The sequence below is a fragment of the Pan troglodytes genome, chromosome 14, assembly GCF_028858775.2.
Source record: "Pan troglodytes isolate AG18354 chromosome 14, NHGRI_mPanTro3-v2.0_pri, whole genome shotgun sequence".
Lineage (NCBI taxonomy): Eukaryota > Metazoa > Chordata > Mammalia > Primates > Hominidae > Pan > Pan troglodytes.
This window is the reverse complement of record NC_072412.2, coordinates 39,048,053-39,062,866: the sequence shown is the minus strand read 5'-3', so window position 1 is coordinate 39,062,866 and position 14,814 is coordinate 39,048,053.

Genomic DNA, 14,814 nt, shown 5'->3' with positions numbered 1-14,814 from the left:
TAAATAAATAAATAAATAAAATGTTGAATGCTCTCTGAAAGCTTCATGAAAGAATTAACCTAAAATATAAAAGATAACCACCATATAAACCCTTAAGTAAATATGAATTTTTATTAAACTAGGCTTAGAAGTAATCATCTTCAGATTTCATATTCTGATATTATCATCAAAGTACTTATATGTGTCCAGCAACACTAATTCACAATTTAAAATCTTGTGATTATATTTTTATTTCAAAAATTAATTCTAATAAATGAAGACCTTGTAAATTCACCTGAGGTACTGACTCATAAAAGCATTGCTGAGTTGCCCTCTCTACTGGGAAACGCAAGACATGAAAAACTCAAACAAATGTGTGAAATAAAAGCACAGCTTCAGTTAGTAATGGATTAATCAAAACAGAATCTATTTAAGTAACTAACTTTGGTAATAGATTTAAAACAAAAACCAAAATCATGTATTTACTGAATTTTCCTCTCATGTCATGGGCATCAGTGTTATTTGTTTGCTAGTTACAACATGCTTGCAGCCAAAATGAGTGGAATGGAGCTCATGTACAATGCAGGAAAACAAAATGTGTATTTTAATACTACCACAATTGCACTTTTTGCCTTTGCTACTTTTCTTGACTTTTATTTTCATTCTGTGCACAGCAACTTCTTAATTAACATTTTAGATGAGAACGTCAAAAACAGGGAGATGACAGACTGCTACTATTCTTGGTCTTGCTGACACTTTTCCCATGGCAGAATGACAGTCACAGCTGCAAGTCATTGCAAGGAATCTGCCTGAAATTAGCTTTAAGGTTGGGTCAAAAAAGCTTCAATTTTCTGAAGCAGCTTTATTGTCCCGAGTAGTTCCCAAGCAAAACAGAAATCCACTCTAAGGAGTGGATTTGGATGTGAGCCTTTTTTGAGAGCCACAGCCCATACGGAATGGGAAGACCACAAATCAAACTATGCATTTCTTAAGAACTTTATTGAGCTTATATATTCATGGCACTGCAAAAAAATACAAAGACGAGTAAAAAACAGTCTCTGCCTACAAGTGGTTTGCAATCTTATTGGGTTAAACAAGGCAGTCCACAACTCATGACTTTTATGAAGGCTCAGCATTCTCTATGCTGTTCACACCCAGCTGCACAAAACAACTTCGTTTGAGTTACGTTTTACCAGAAAAAAATTGATTATTACGCAGTCACTTATGCTGAGCACTTCAATGATAAAATAGGCCAACTCAGTGAATAAGCAACTCAATGAACAGACATGTGGGGGTGAGGTAGAGTCCAAGATTCCTTCTTTAACAGGAGGTTCGGAAGATACCAGAATTAAGCAGTTGGTTTTTGTCTGTCCTCTTCACTTCACTTTGCCTGTGTAGACAGTGATATCTGGCTATGCAGTAGTTTGACTCTGGGCTAAGATCCTGAGTTCACTCAGGGGTCAAGGGATGTTGCTGACTGCTTCCTGTCGACTTAAAAGTGCAGGACTGATGGCTAGCCAAAAGAGGGTGCTGGATAAAGAGGCAGACTGACCTGGGTAATCTTAGCAGATAGGATTCTGTTCTGCAGAGTGGAAAACTCACTGGCTTTGATTTTATTCCGCTTTGCATACCTTCACTGGATGCTCCAGTGGGAGAGGCTTTTCCCAGGAATCTTCCTTTAACTACTCACCTACTCTGTTAGCAACAGCACCTATTGTTTTCCTGAAATAAAATGATTATCAGGTAACTGATTTTTTCTGTCATAGGTAGAGAGATTTGCTGAGTTTTGGTTTTGGTTTTGGTTTCTTTTTCCCCTTCCCCTTGAGATGTGCCTAATTACCAAGATAAAATTCAACTTAATCCTTAGTGGAACTGCAATAGCTTGGCCTCTAGCATTTCCTAACATTAAAATTTCCAGACATTTTGAAATTACCTATCCCTTTCAAAGATCTTTAAAATATTTTGAAATGACAATGGATTATCTGTCTGTCTCTGAAGCCGTCTTTGAGAGTGCTTAGAAAGAAAGTTCTGTTGTCTGTTAGATATTACAGAATATCCAATCAGGTAATTGGTATTTTTGAGCAACCAACGGGTATACTCTTGCCTATCACATTCAGAGGAAGTTCATCAAAATGTACAGAAGTATTAGATAGAAGGAATCCATTTATCAACACCAGTTTAACTATGCACGAACAAGAGCCTTTATTTCACAGAGACCATTCAACCCATCCAGAAAGTCTACTCTGTACACATTCTTGTGTGCTGAAAGTGAGGGGATGGAGGAGATGCTCCCCTTAAATGCAAACTGCCTTTTCACCCTGCTCCCACACCTGCCCTCCCACAATTACCTCCTGCCCTCCTTGACTGTATCCCTCTCCTATCAAAGTTTCTTCCTCTTCCACAAAGCAAAAAGTGGTAAAATGAAGACTCCAACCTAGATAGAGACTTTTGAGCTTGCTGCCTGCTCCATGACTACTTCCCAACTAGTTGAAAGCTCAACCACTTCTCCCCATCATTTCTGCCACCACAATCCTCAGACCATCATCATCTTTTCTGTGGACTGGCTTCAGCTTTCTAGTGGACTACTGATTTGATAACTTTGATCTGTACTCCATCCCACACTGGAGGGGGCTTTCAAACACACAAATGTGAGCATGCCACTTCAGTGTTTAAAACCCATTAACGGCTTCCCATTATTTTAGGTTAGGAAAAGTCTAAACTTCTTAACCTGACTTACCAGGCCCTCTGTGGTTGGCCCCTTGCACACATCTGCAGTCTCATCTCTCACGTTTCCATATTCCATTCCTCCTTCTAGCTGAGCTGAGTGTTTCCCCTGCTCTCTGTTATGCCTGGGCATTTTTCCATGTATGTCCCTCTCCCTAGAATATTCTTTGCCCTTTCAACTCCCAAGTACCCATCCAACCTAATTATTATGGAACCTTTATATTTCGGCTTAAACACCACATCCTCAGGTCTCAACTTCTCAGCAATTTAGGGCCCCTTACCCTCTGTTCTCCTATCATTCTTCCCCTCTCAAAACAGTCAGCATGCTCACAATTATATACTTAGAGACTTCCCTTCTAGACCAGGGGTCAGGAAACTATGACCCTCAGGCCAAATATGGGCCGACACCTGTTTTTGTAAATAAAGTTTCACTGGCACACAGCATGCCCACTCATTTACTTTCTCTCTCTGGCTTCTTTTACACTGCAGTGGCAGAGTTGACTACTTGGAGCCACTGAAACATTTACTATCTGTCCCTTTACAGAAAAGTGTTTGTTGGCACCTGCTCTAGACAATATGTTCCACGATTGTAGAGACTGTGTCTGTCTTAAGTATCGATGTATCCTTAGTACCTAACACAGTGCCTAGAGGTTAGTAGGTGGTCAATAAATATGTGTCAAATGAAGAAAAAAGTAAGTGAATGAAGTGAGTGTGTGGAGGATTTGATGAAAACCATGGAGACTCTTGTATTACCCCACCTTTGGAAGGACATGAATTAAACAAAGTAGAGAAGTAAAGGGGATGTGCAGACCCTGACTCTTGCTTGGTTTGTAACTGTGTCTGTTTGACTGGGGTCTGGGGGAGATTTAGGCTTCATATCTCCCCAAACCTGCTCCTGCCCCTACCTTCCACCTGTTCCTTCCTACAGTCTACTGCCTAGTCCAGCCTCTTTAATCAACCCGTCAGAGCCTTCCTCTGTCCAGGTCTCTGCTGGCTGTAGGTATTTAATAAGTAAGTATTGCATTAATTGTAAAGCCTACAGTTGTCCTCCAGTGGCCCCCATGTCTAGTCCCAGATCCGCCCCATGATTCCTCTTCCCTCCAGGCCTCCTCCAGCCATATGTCTTGGTGTGAATCTTTTCCCACATGCCGGCAGGTTTACTTGCCTGGCGCACTTTCCAAGGACAGGCCCTGCTTAAGGTCACCCTGATGCTTCTGTTGTGTCTTCATCAGATTCAGCAGAGCCTTCAAGCTACTCAAGTAGCCCCAAGGAGGCAAGGCAATTAAAGCTGACTGAATCACCAAGCAAACCACCCAGGAAATCCCCTCTGGGTCTCCTGTGATAGATCTGACTTCTGCTTGAAACCTGGTTCCATCCTCTGCCTTCTGACCCCACTCTCACACTGGATGTCAGAAGTCTGATGCCCTTGGAGTACTTCTCTGTGTCTTCTGGAGTGAGTCCCTATTAGCTCTGCTATCCTCTTACTGCAGACAGAATCTGATGTCCAGCATCACATTTTACTGTCTCCTGTAATAGCTCCTTCAGTGAATGCCAACCCTGATCACAACGTATCTAGCTTCTTGCCTTCTTAAATTTTCAATCTAGAACGACCTCCTCTACGTAGGGCATCCCCATCTATGCCAAACTACTTGAGGCAGTATTTGATGTTACTTATTGGGAATCTAAGAGGATCTGAGATTAGAAAATGAGGCTACATACTAGGTATGGTGCAAATCCATTCATACCCATTAGCCTCAAACCACAGACACAGTTTGAGCTTGTGACTTACTTTAGAGATGCCCACAGCTGTTGAAGACACACAGGACACAAGATCAGGGAACCAGGAAATCTGTTACTAGAGTGACAGGTTTTTTTTTTTTTTTTTTGAAAGACTGAAATCCAATCTGTATCTCAATGGTTACTTCAATCACAGTTTAGTTTCATGTTGAAGCTGCGACCCATGTAATACAGGCAAGGACAGATATTGAAATACCTTGGTTAAGAAATGAAAAGAGTGGGCCGGGTCCGGTGGCTCACATCTGTAATCCCAGCACTTTGAGAGGCTGAGGAGGGCGGATCACTTGAGGTCAGGAGTTCAAGACCAGTGGCCAATGTAGCAAAACCCCATCTCTACTAAAAATACAAAAATCAGCCAGGCATGGTGGCGGGTGCCTGAAATCCCAGCTACTGGGGAGGCTGAGGCATGAGAATCACTTGAACCTGGAAGGCGGAGGTTGCGGTGAGCCGAGATCACACCACTGCACTCCAGCCTGGTGAGAGAGGGACATTCTGTCTCAAAAAAAAAAAAAAAAAAAAAAAAAAGGAATAAATGAAAAGAGTGCAAACTCAACCATTATTTAATGGAAGTATTCTGGAATGACAGTGGTGACTTTACAGGAGTTTTTGTGTCGATGGCATGCCACAAAAGTGAGCGAAAGAATACATATTATTTAATCCTCTTTTTTGGTGTTGGGGAATGAATCTTCTGAGAGAAGCTAACTGGAGGAGTGTGGATTTGAAGCAGCCTGGGAGAAAGAAGCAAATGAATTTCCTGGGACCTGTGCAGGCTGCATCTAGAGTGAATTCCAGGTATTCAAAAATACTGAGTGCCTAGTAGGTATGTGACATTGAAATGGCATCAGAAAACAAGGTAGATATAGTATCTAGCCTCACTGAGCTTTCAGACTGGGTTATAAAAATCGACCTGATTCAGAACCCAACAAGGGAGAAATCTTATCTCTACCAGGAGGCTTCAGTAATGAGATTGTTCTTGCCACGAACCACCACACAAGAAAGAAGCATTTGCCATCAATATATGAGTGCATGAGGGTCCCCAATGAGGCAGCTGCCTATCTTGACAACTGGGAGGCACTCCTGGGAAGATGAGGGATTGTGAGATATTATCGGGATTCCTCTTCCTCCCAGATTAGAAGGGCTGGGGTTGGAAAGAATATTTTGCAAGTCAGCTGGAGAGCAGGGCACAATGCTTAATTTGCCTCTCCCAAGCTCCTGTGGCTGAAGAAAATGCCTGTTTCATTAGCACAGTGCTTGCCATTCAGAAGACACATTTCTGCTTCATTCTTTTCAACTCTATTAAGGATTATTTTTATTAATACTTATGGTAATTTAGGCATGACATGGATGACAAGGCGTAACAGTATGAAACTCTTCCAAAGGATGCTGAAAATACGAAGGCATGGTAAAATCCAAACGTGTCCTCCTCTCATAGTTTAGGTAGGAAATTTTAGAAGGAGGATGGACACACCCACATTTAGTACGTTGTTTGACAGCTTTTCCCAAGCTGACCCTGACTTCGAGGAAATAGAAGAAAAGCAACAGGATTCCAAATCTGAGCAGCCCTAATCTGAGAAGAGGAATTCTGGTCCCTGTGTGTGAGGCCATCTTAACGATGACACTGGAAAGTCCAGATGCCTGATTTGGGATGGTGGGTGGAGGAGCAGATCTTGGTATCTCAGATTTTAAGGTAATAAAATCTGCAATGACAGAAAGGAAAGGGAAAGAAATAATTAACTTTAGTGACCCCTCATCCTGTGTCAATGTGGCTGAGGAGGGTAATGATCACAAAATCCCTGCAAAAGGAGTCCAAGAGGAATCCTCTTGGGTACTCCAAGGCCAAAGTCTATGTCCCTGCATTTTAGCTCAGCTCCTGAGTCAGCCTGTTGGTGGCATCTATCCTTTCTCCAACTTTGATGGGTTCTGTGTGCTAATAATGTAGCTTTAAAAATGTAAAATAAACTTCAGTGTTTTTTAAAAATAAAACTTGATAATTATTATATCTCCAACTATGCAGTCATCAAAATACCAGTATTTGCCAAGGAGACACAATTTTCACTGGGCATCTCCGGGATTCTTGAGTCTCTGTGCCTGAGCTGTTCACAGCTCCGTTGTCTGCAGGATTCATCCTGTTCTTCTCGTAGATACCATCCCTCCCTTCGTTTCAAGGGCCTTGCTGGGTTTGCACTGGGATATCTGGCAAATCACCGTGCCTCCCTTCTTTCTATTCTCTGCAGCTGCTCTCTTCCCTTTGCTTCTCTGGGGCCTGATGGCAATGTGGTAGCTTCCTAGTGCTCTGTTGGCTACGAGTGTGGCTGTCAGAGATTTTTCTCCTGTCTTCTCTTTTTCATGTTGGATGTCTACACAATGATAGTGAAATAGGATTGTATTATGAGCAAGGTAGCTGAAGAGGGTTGCCACACCCTTCTTGTACTATCTTCCCTTTAAGTACTCAAAGCTGGGGAACAGACTGAAGAGCTGGATTGAAAATTGCCCACTGGCTGCTGTGAGCACTGTGCCCCCTGTCTGGGCCCTGCCTCTCCTTCAGAGCATGGCTGTGCTATGGGTTCTGCTGCCTTAGGTAATGACTTCAGTCAGTCTTCTCCTCTTGTTCCTAAGACAACCCATAACTGCAGGCTGGCTTGAGATGCTTCAATGCATAGATCACTAAGGTTACCTACCTAGTAGGGGAGACATTATATCCTGGGTGTTTCAGTTTGGCCCAATGCCAGGGAAACTTCCCAGGCCTCCTGCCCCTGTGGTACATTCAGAAAGAACCCTTCACTGATCACTGTCTCCACAGATCATACACTGGGCTCTGAGGCTGTGCATCTCCTTCTGAATTCTTTCCTGCAGGGCACTCAGTCTTTCTCTCTCAATCCCCCGGGTTTGTTTTTCATCCTACCATCCCCAGGAACCCAGCTGTGACTTTTCTGTGGTGTCCCACTCCCTACCCCCAACACCCCCAATGGTTCTCAGTCATGTCTCTGATGTTATCATCTGCAGGAAATCAAAACACCATGTGTGTGAACATAAAATTCTGTCATTTATTTGTGCTACAGACTTCAGGAAGGGAAAAAAAATCACAGTTCTCTTTTCATTAAAAAAAAAAAAATTGGCACAATGTTTAAGCATTCGTGACCTTAAATCAGCCTGTTATTAACAGCCAGGAAATGCCTGACCAACAGGTCCTCACTGCTATTATAAACTGTGAAAATTATAAAAATGGAAATAAAAAATAAAGTAATTACCTCTTCATGTATTAAAAAGTTAGGTTGAATGGCCTGTTGCCATGGAGATGATTTCCTGTTTACTGAGCTGGTCTTCCCCAGCAGTTAAAGACCAGTCACCCAGCCAATGGGAAAACAGCATTTTTCTTTCCATGTTCCATTAGCATTTATCATAGTGACTCAATACAGTCTATAATTTACCAGTCAGTAAAATTTAGTAAGTTGTATTTTCAGATATATTAGTGGGTTTTAATTTTTATTCATTGTATGAAATTACCACCATGGCTAAAACACTACTTTATAGTTTGAGAGGGGAAGAAACCCTATATTTAAAAATATCCTAGTTGCCCCTTTTAAAACCCTGCTACTGTCTTTCTAGTGCATCAGAAGGACTTTCACAGTAAAACAGTTTCTCGTCTCTTCATCACTTTGAAGGAAGGCTATATTTGTTACCAATAGTAATATTACAGATAATACTCACATTAACAACAGCAAGAACCCAAGCTGCCATTTAATTATCTATCAGTTCTTTGGGCTTTTTACCTGAAAGATCCCAGGATTCTAAAATAAACTACTTGGTGCATGATAGTAAATAAAATTATTTGAAAACCAAGGAGTTATTTTCCTGAATGTAAAAATAAAACTTAATACAAAGATATCTAATGCCTCTTAGGAGATGGGACTACAGATTTCAGTAACTAAGTCTTTTGAAGGAGAAAGATGTGTTGACTTGTTAAAAGTTCCAAGCCCCATGGAAATACAAATTGTGGAGATAAAAAGGAAAGGGAATTGTATACTTTCTCTTGAACATTTAGCTGAGAGGAAGGCAGCCTGAAGTGATCTGACCAAAGCTTCAAAGTGCTCATTATAGAGTTGGCCCCAAACAACAGCTCTGGGAACAGGGACCTTCACGGAGCTCTTTGTCTTCCGTCTTCATGGGCCTGCCTTCACCTCTGAGGAAGCCCAAAGTTTCCCTGTTCTTCCCACTCTACTTTCCCACCATTCTCCTTCCTGCTTAGCGCTCTCTGACCTCTCCTTCCTGCCCCCTCCCCTCCCCTCCCCATCCACCCCCTGCCCTCCCTCCTCCCCCACAGCTGATCCTGTGTAACATCTGTGGCTGTTGGCCACACCCAGCCCTGGAGGCACAAAATAAGGGCAACAAAATTACTCAGACACAGCTCGGGGCTGGACACCGAGTATGACTGAAGTTTATCTCAAAGAATTAAAGCATTTGTTGCATTTTTAAAGAGTTGTAATTAACAATAGACATGGATTCAGCATGAAAAATTGGAATTGTGGAGTGTAATTTTAAAGTATCACTGATTTGTGTCCACTCCGGGTACATGACAGAGGTCCTAGAGTTATTTGTGCACTTGTTTAGTTCTTCCTTCCGAGATAACAGTGTCTTGAAAGCAGCAATCCTATTTTATTGACCCTTGTATCTCTCACAATATCTAATATAGGGAGGAAGAGAAATTCATTTTTTTTAATTTTTATTTTAGGTTCAGGGGTACATGTGCAGGTTTGTTATAAGGTAAATTGTGTGTCACAGGGGTCTTGCGTACAGGTTATTTCATCATCCAGGTAATAAGCATAGTACTCAATAGGTCACTTTTTCCATCCTCTCCCTCCCCCCACACTCCACCTTCCAGTACACGTGTCCATATATACTCAATGTTTAGCTCCCACTTATAAGTAAGAACATGTGGTATTTGTTTTTTCTATTCCTGCTTTAGTTCACTTAGGATAATGACTTTCAGCTCCATTCATGTTGCTGCAAACAACATGATTTTATTCTTTTTATGGCTGTGTAGTATTCTATGGTGTATATGTGCCATATTTTCTTTATCCAGTTTACCATTGATGGGCGCTTAGGTTGATTTCATATCTTTGCTATCGTAAATAGTACTGCAATGAACATACACATGCATGTCTTTTACGGCACAATAATTTATATTCCTTTGGGTATATGCCCAATAATGGGATTGCTGGGTCGTATGGTAGTTCTTAAGTTCTTTGAGAAATCACCACACTGCTTTCCACAATGGCTGGACTAACTTACATTCCCACTAGCAGTGTTTAAGTGTTAACTATTTCTCTGCAACATTGCCAGCATCTGTTATTTTTTGTCTTTTTAATAATAGCCATTCTGACTGGTGTGACTTGATATCTCATTGTGGTTTTGATTTGCATTTTTCTAACGATTTGTGATGCTGAGCATTTTTCATATGCTTGTTGACCACTTGTATGTCTTCTTTTGAAAAGTGTCTGTTCATGTCCTTTGCCCCCTGTTTAATGTGGTTGTTTATTTTTTGCCTGTTACTTTAATTCCTTATAGATTCTGGATATTAGACCTATGTAAGATGCATAGTTGGCAAGTATTTTCTCCCATTCTATGGGTTATCTGTTTCCTCTGTTGATAGTTTCTTTTGCTGTGTGGAAGCTCCTTAGTTTGATTAGGTCCCATTTATCAATTTTTGTTTTTGTTGCACTTGCTTTTGGCATCTTTATCATGAAATCTTTGCCGGAGCCTATGTCTGGAATGGTATTTTCCAGGTTATCTTTCAGGGTTTTTATAGTTTTAAGTTTTAAATGTCTTTAATTCATCTTGAGTTGTTTTTTGTGTATGGTGTAAGGAAGAGGTCCAGTTTCAGCCGTCTGCATATGGTTGGTCAGTTATTCCAGCACCATTTATCGAATAGCGAGTCCTTTTCACATTGCTTGTTTTTGTTGACTTTGTTAAAGATCAGATGGTTGTAGGTGTGTGCTTTTATTTCTGGACTCTATTCTGTTCCATTGGTCTATGTGTCTGTCTTTGTACCAGTATCATATTGTTTCAGTTACTGTAGCCTGAGTATAGTTTAAAGTTGGGTAACACGATGCCCCCAGCTTTGTTCTTTTTGCTTAGAATTGCCTTGGGTATTCGGGCTCTTTTTTGGTTTCATATGAAAATAGTTTTTCCCTATGAAATAGTTTTCCATATTAAAAACTATTTTCATATGGAACCAAACTTATTAAAATAGTTTTTCTAATTCTGTGAATAATGTCATTGGTAGTTTGAAAGGAATAGCATTGAATCTGTAAATTGCTTCAGGTAGTATGGCCATTTTAACAGTATTGATTATTCCTGTGTATGAACATGGAATGTTTTTCCATTTGTGTCATCTCTGATTTCTTTGAACAATGTTTTGTAATTTTTGTTGTAGAGATTTTTCACCTCCCTGGTTAGCTGTCTCCTAGGCACTTTATTCTTTCTGTGGCTATTGTGAATGGAATTGTGTTCTTGATTTGACTCTCAGTTTGAATGTTGTTGATGTGTAGAAACACTACTGATTTGTATCCACTGATTTTGTACCCCGAAACTTTATCGAAGTTATTGATCAGATATAGGAGCTTTTGGGTAGAGACTATGAGGTTTTTCTAGGTATAAAATCATATTGTCTGCAAACAGAGATAATTGGACTTTCTTCCTGTTTGGATGTCTTTTATTTCTTTCTCTTGCCTGATTCCTCTGCCTAGAACTTCCAGTACTATGTTGAATAGGGAAGGTGAGAGAAAGCATCCATGTCTTGATTTGATTCTCAAGGAGAATGCTGCCAAGTTTTTCCCATTCAGTATAATGTTGGCTGTGGGTTCGTCATAGATGGTTCTTATTATTTTGAGGTATATTCCTTCAATGCCTAGTTTGTTAAGGTCTTTTTTAACATAAAGAGATGCTCAATTTTACTGAAAGCCTTTTCTGCATCTATTGAGTTGATCATGTGGTTTTTGTCTATAGTTCTGTTCATGTGATGAATCACATTTATTGATTTGCATATGTTGAACCAACTTTGCTTCCCAGGGATAAAGCCTAATTCATTGTGATGAATTAGCATTTTCATATGTTGCTGGGTTCAGTCTGCTAGTATTTTGTTAAGGATTTTTGCATCTATGTTTCTCAAGGATATTGGCCTGAAGTTTTCTGTTTTAAACTCTCTTTTATTGTTGTGTCTCTGCCAGGTTTGGGTAACAGGGTGATGCTGGCCTTATAGAATGAATTAGAGAAGAGCCCCTCCACCTGAATTTTTGGGAATAGTTTCAGCAGGAATGGTACCAGCTCTTCTGAATAAGAAATAACCCAAATCAGGTAAGTTTGGGTAGATATCTGGTAGAATTCAGCTGTGAATCTATTTGGTCCTGGGCTTTTATTTGTTGGTAGGCTTTTCGTTACTGATTCAATTTCAGAACTCATTATTGGCCTCTTCAGAGATTTAATTTCTTCCTGGTCAACCTTGGGAAGTTGTGTTTCCAGGAATTTTTCCATTTCTTCTAGATTTTCTGGGTTGTGTGCATAGAGGTGTCAGAGTGGTCTCTGAGGGGTTTTTGCATTTCTGTGAGGTCGGAGGTAATGTCCCCTTTGTTATTTCTGATTGTGTTTATTTGGATCATCTCTCTTTTTCTCTTTATTAGTATAGCTAGTGATCTACCAGCCTTATATATTCTTTCAAAAAAACCAACTCCTGAATTCATTGATCTTTTGTATAGTTTTTCACATCTCAATTTCCTTCAGTTTAGCTCTCATTTGGGTTATTTCTTGTCCTTTGCTACCTTTGGGATTGGTTTGCTTTGTTTTTTCTAGTTCCTCTTGGTGTGATGTTGGGTTGTTAATTTGAGATCTTTCTAACTTTTTTTGATGTGAGTGTTCAGTGATGTAAACTTCTCTCTTAACACTGCTTCAGCTGTGTTCCAGGGATCCTGGAATGTTGTATCTTTATTCTCATTAACTTAAAATAATTTCTTGATTTCCATCTTAATTTCATTGTTTACCCAAAAGTCATTCAGTAGCAGGTTGTTTAATTTTTATATAACCATATGGTTTTGAGAAATTTTCTTAGTATTGGTTTTTATTTTTATTGTGCTGTGGTTCAAGAGTGCGTTTGGTGTGATTCTGGTTCTTTGAATTTGCTGAGGATTGTTTAATGGCCGATTGTGTGGTCAATTTTAGAGTATGCGTTATGGGCAGACAAGAAGAATGTATATTCTATTGTTTTTAGGTGGAGAGTTCTCCAGATGTCTGTTAGGCCCATTCTGTCAAATGTCAAGTTCAGGTCCCAACTATCTTTGTTAGTTTTCTGCCTCAGTGATCTGTCTAATACTCTCAGTGGGGTGCTGAAATCTCCCACTATTATTGTGTGGTTATCTAAGTCTCTTCATAGGTCTCTAAGAACTTGCTTTATGAATCTGGGTGCTCCTGTGTTGGGTGAATACATATTTAGTATATTTAGGTCTTCTTGTTGAATTGAACCCTTAGCCATTATGTAATGCCCTTCTTTGTCTTTTTTCTTTTTTTTTGTCATTGTGGGTTTAAAGTCTGTTTTATCTGAAATTAAGATAGCATCTCCTGCTTTTTTTCCTGTTTTCTTTTCTTGGTAGATTTTCCTCCCTCCCTTTACTTTGAGCCTATGGGTGTCATTGCATGTGAGGTGGGCCTATAAAAGATAGCATACACTTGAGTCTTGCTTCTTTATCCAACTTGCCATTCTGTGCCTTTTAATTGGAAGCATTTACCCTGTTTACATTCAAAGTTAATATCGATATGTGTAGGTTTGGTCCTGTCATCATGTCATTAGCTGGTTAATCCGCAGACTTGATTGTGTGGTGGATTTATAGTGTTAATGTTCTATGTACTTCAGTGTGTTTTTATGGTGGCCACTAATGGTCTTTCCATATTTAACATTCCCTTAAGGAACTCTCTTGAAGCAAATCTGGTGTTCCTTTAGCATTTGCTTGTCTGAAAGGGTTCTAATTTCTTCTCTGCTTATGAAGTTTAGTTTGGCCAGATATGAAATTCTTGGTTGCAATTTCTTTTCTTTAAAAATGCTGATGGTAGGCCCCCAATCTCTTCTGGTTTGTAGGGTTTCTGCTGAAAGGTCCACTGCTAGCTTGATGGGGTTCCTTTTGTAGGTAGCCTGCTCCTTCTCTATACCTGCCTTTAACATTTTTTCTTGCATTTTGACCTTGGAGAATCTGTTAACTATAAGTCTTAGGGATGATCTTCTTTTATAGTATCTCATAGGGGTTCTCTGTATTTCCTGAATTTGAAAATTGGCCTTTCTAGACAGGTTGGAGACATTTTCATGGATGATATCATCACATAAATTTTTCAAGTTGCTTGCTTTGTCTCCTTCTCCGTTAGGGATGCCAGTGAGTCATAGATTTGGCCTCTTTACATAATCCCATATTTTTTGGAGGTTTCATTTATTCTTCTTTATTGTTTATTCTTTATTTTTGTCTGACTGAGTTATTTTGGAGAACCAGTCTTTGAGCTCTGAGATTCTTTCCTCAGCTTGGTTGATTCTTCTATTAATACTTGCAATTGTATTATGAAGATCTTGAAGTGAGTTTTGTTCTGATCGAGCAGATCAGTTTGGTTCTTTCTTAAAATGGCCATTTTGTCTTTTATTTCCTGTATTGTTTTATTGTATTCCTTAAATTCCTTGGATTGGGTTTTGACTTTCTCCTGAATGTCGATGATCTTTATTCCTATCCATATTCTGAATTCTACTTCTGTCATTTCCGCCATTTCAGCCTAGTTAAGAACCATTGCTTGGGGACTGATGTGGTTGTTTAAAGGAAAAAAGAGACTGGCTTTTCGAGTTGCCAGAGTTATTGCACTGGTTCTTTCTCATTTGTGTGGGCTGATGTTCCTTCAGTCTTTGATGTAGCTGTCCTTCAGATGATTTTTTTTTAAATTTTATCTTCCTGGATGCCCTTGGGGGTTTGATGGTTGTATCAGTCAATGGGGTTCATTTCTGGAAAATTTTAGGGGGCCAAGGCTTAGCTCAGCACTCCAGTTCTGCATACTCTAACTCTGAAGGGCTGGTACTGGGAACCTGGTTTTGGTCTCTGGCCCCTTAAGGTTAGGAACCTGCTGCACTGGAGGGGCTGAGATATTCCCAGTTCACTGGTCACAACACTCTCATGGGTGGTGCTGGCCAAAGTACTTCGCTGGGGCAGTAGCAGTGGGATCTGTGCTTGCTTGTGTGTGCCAGCAGCTGTAGCAGTGCCACAGGGTGCATGCATGTCGGCTGGGGCAGGGTCCTGGCAG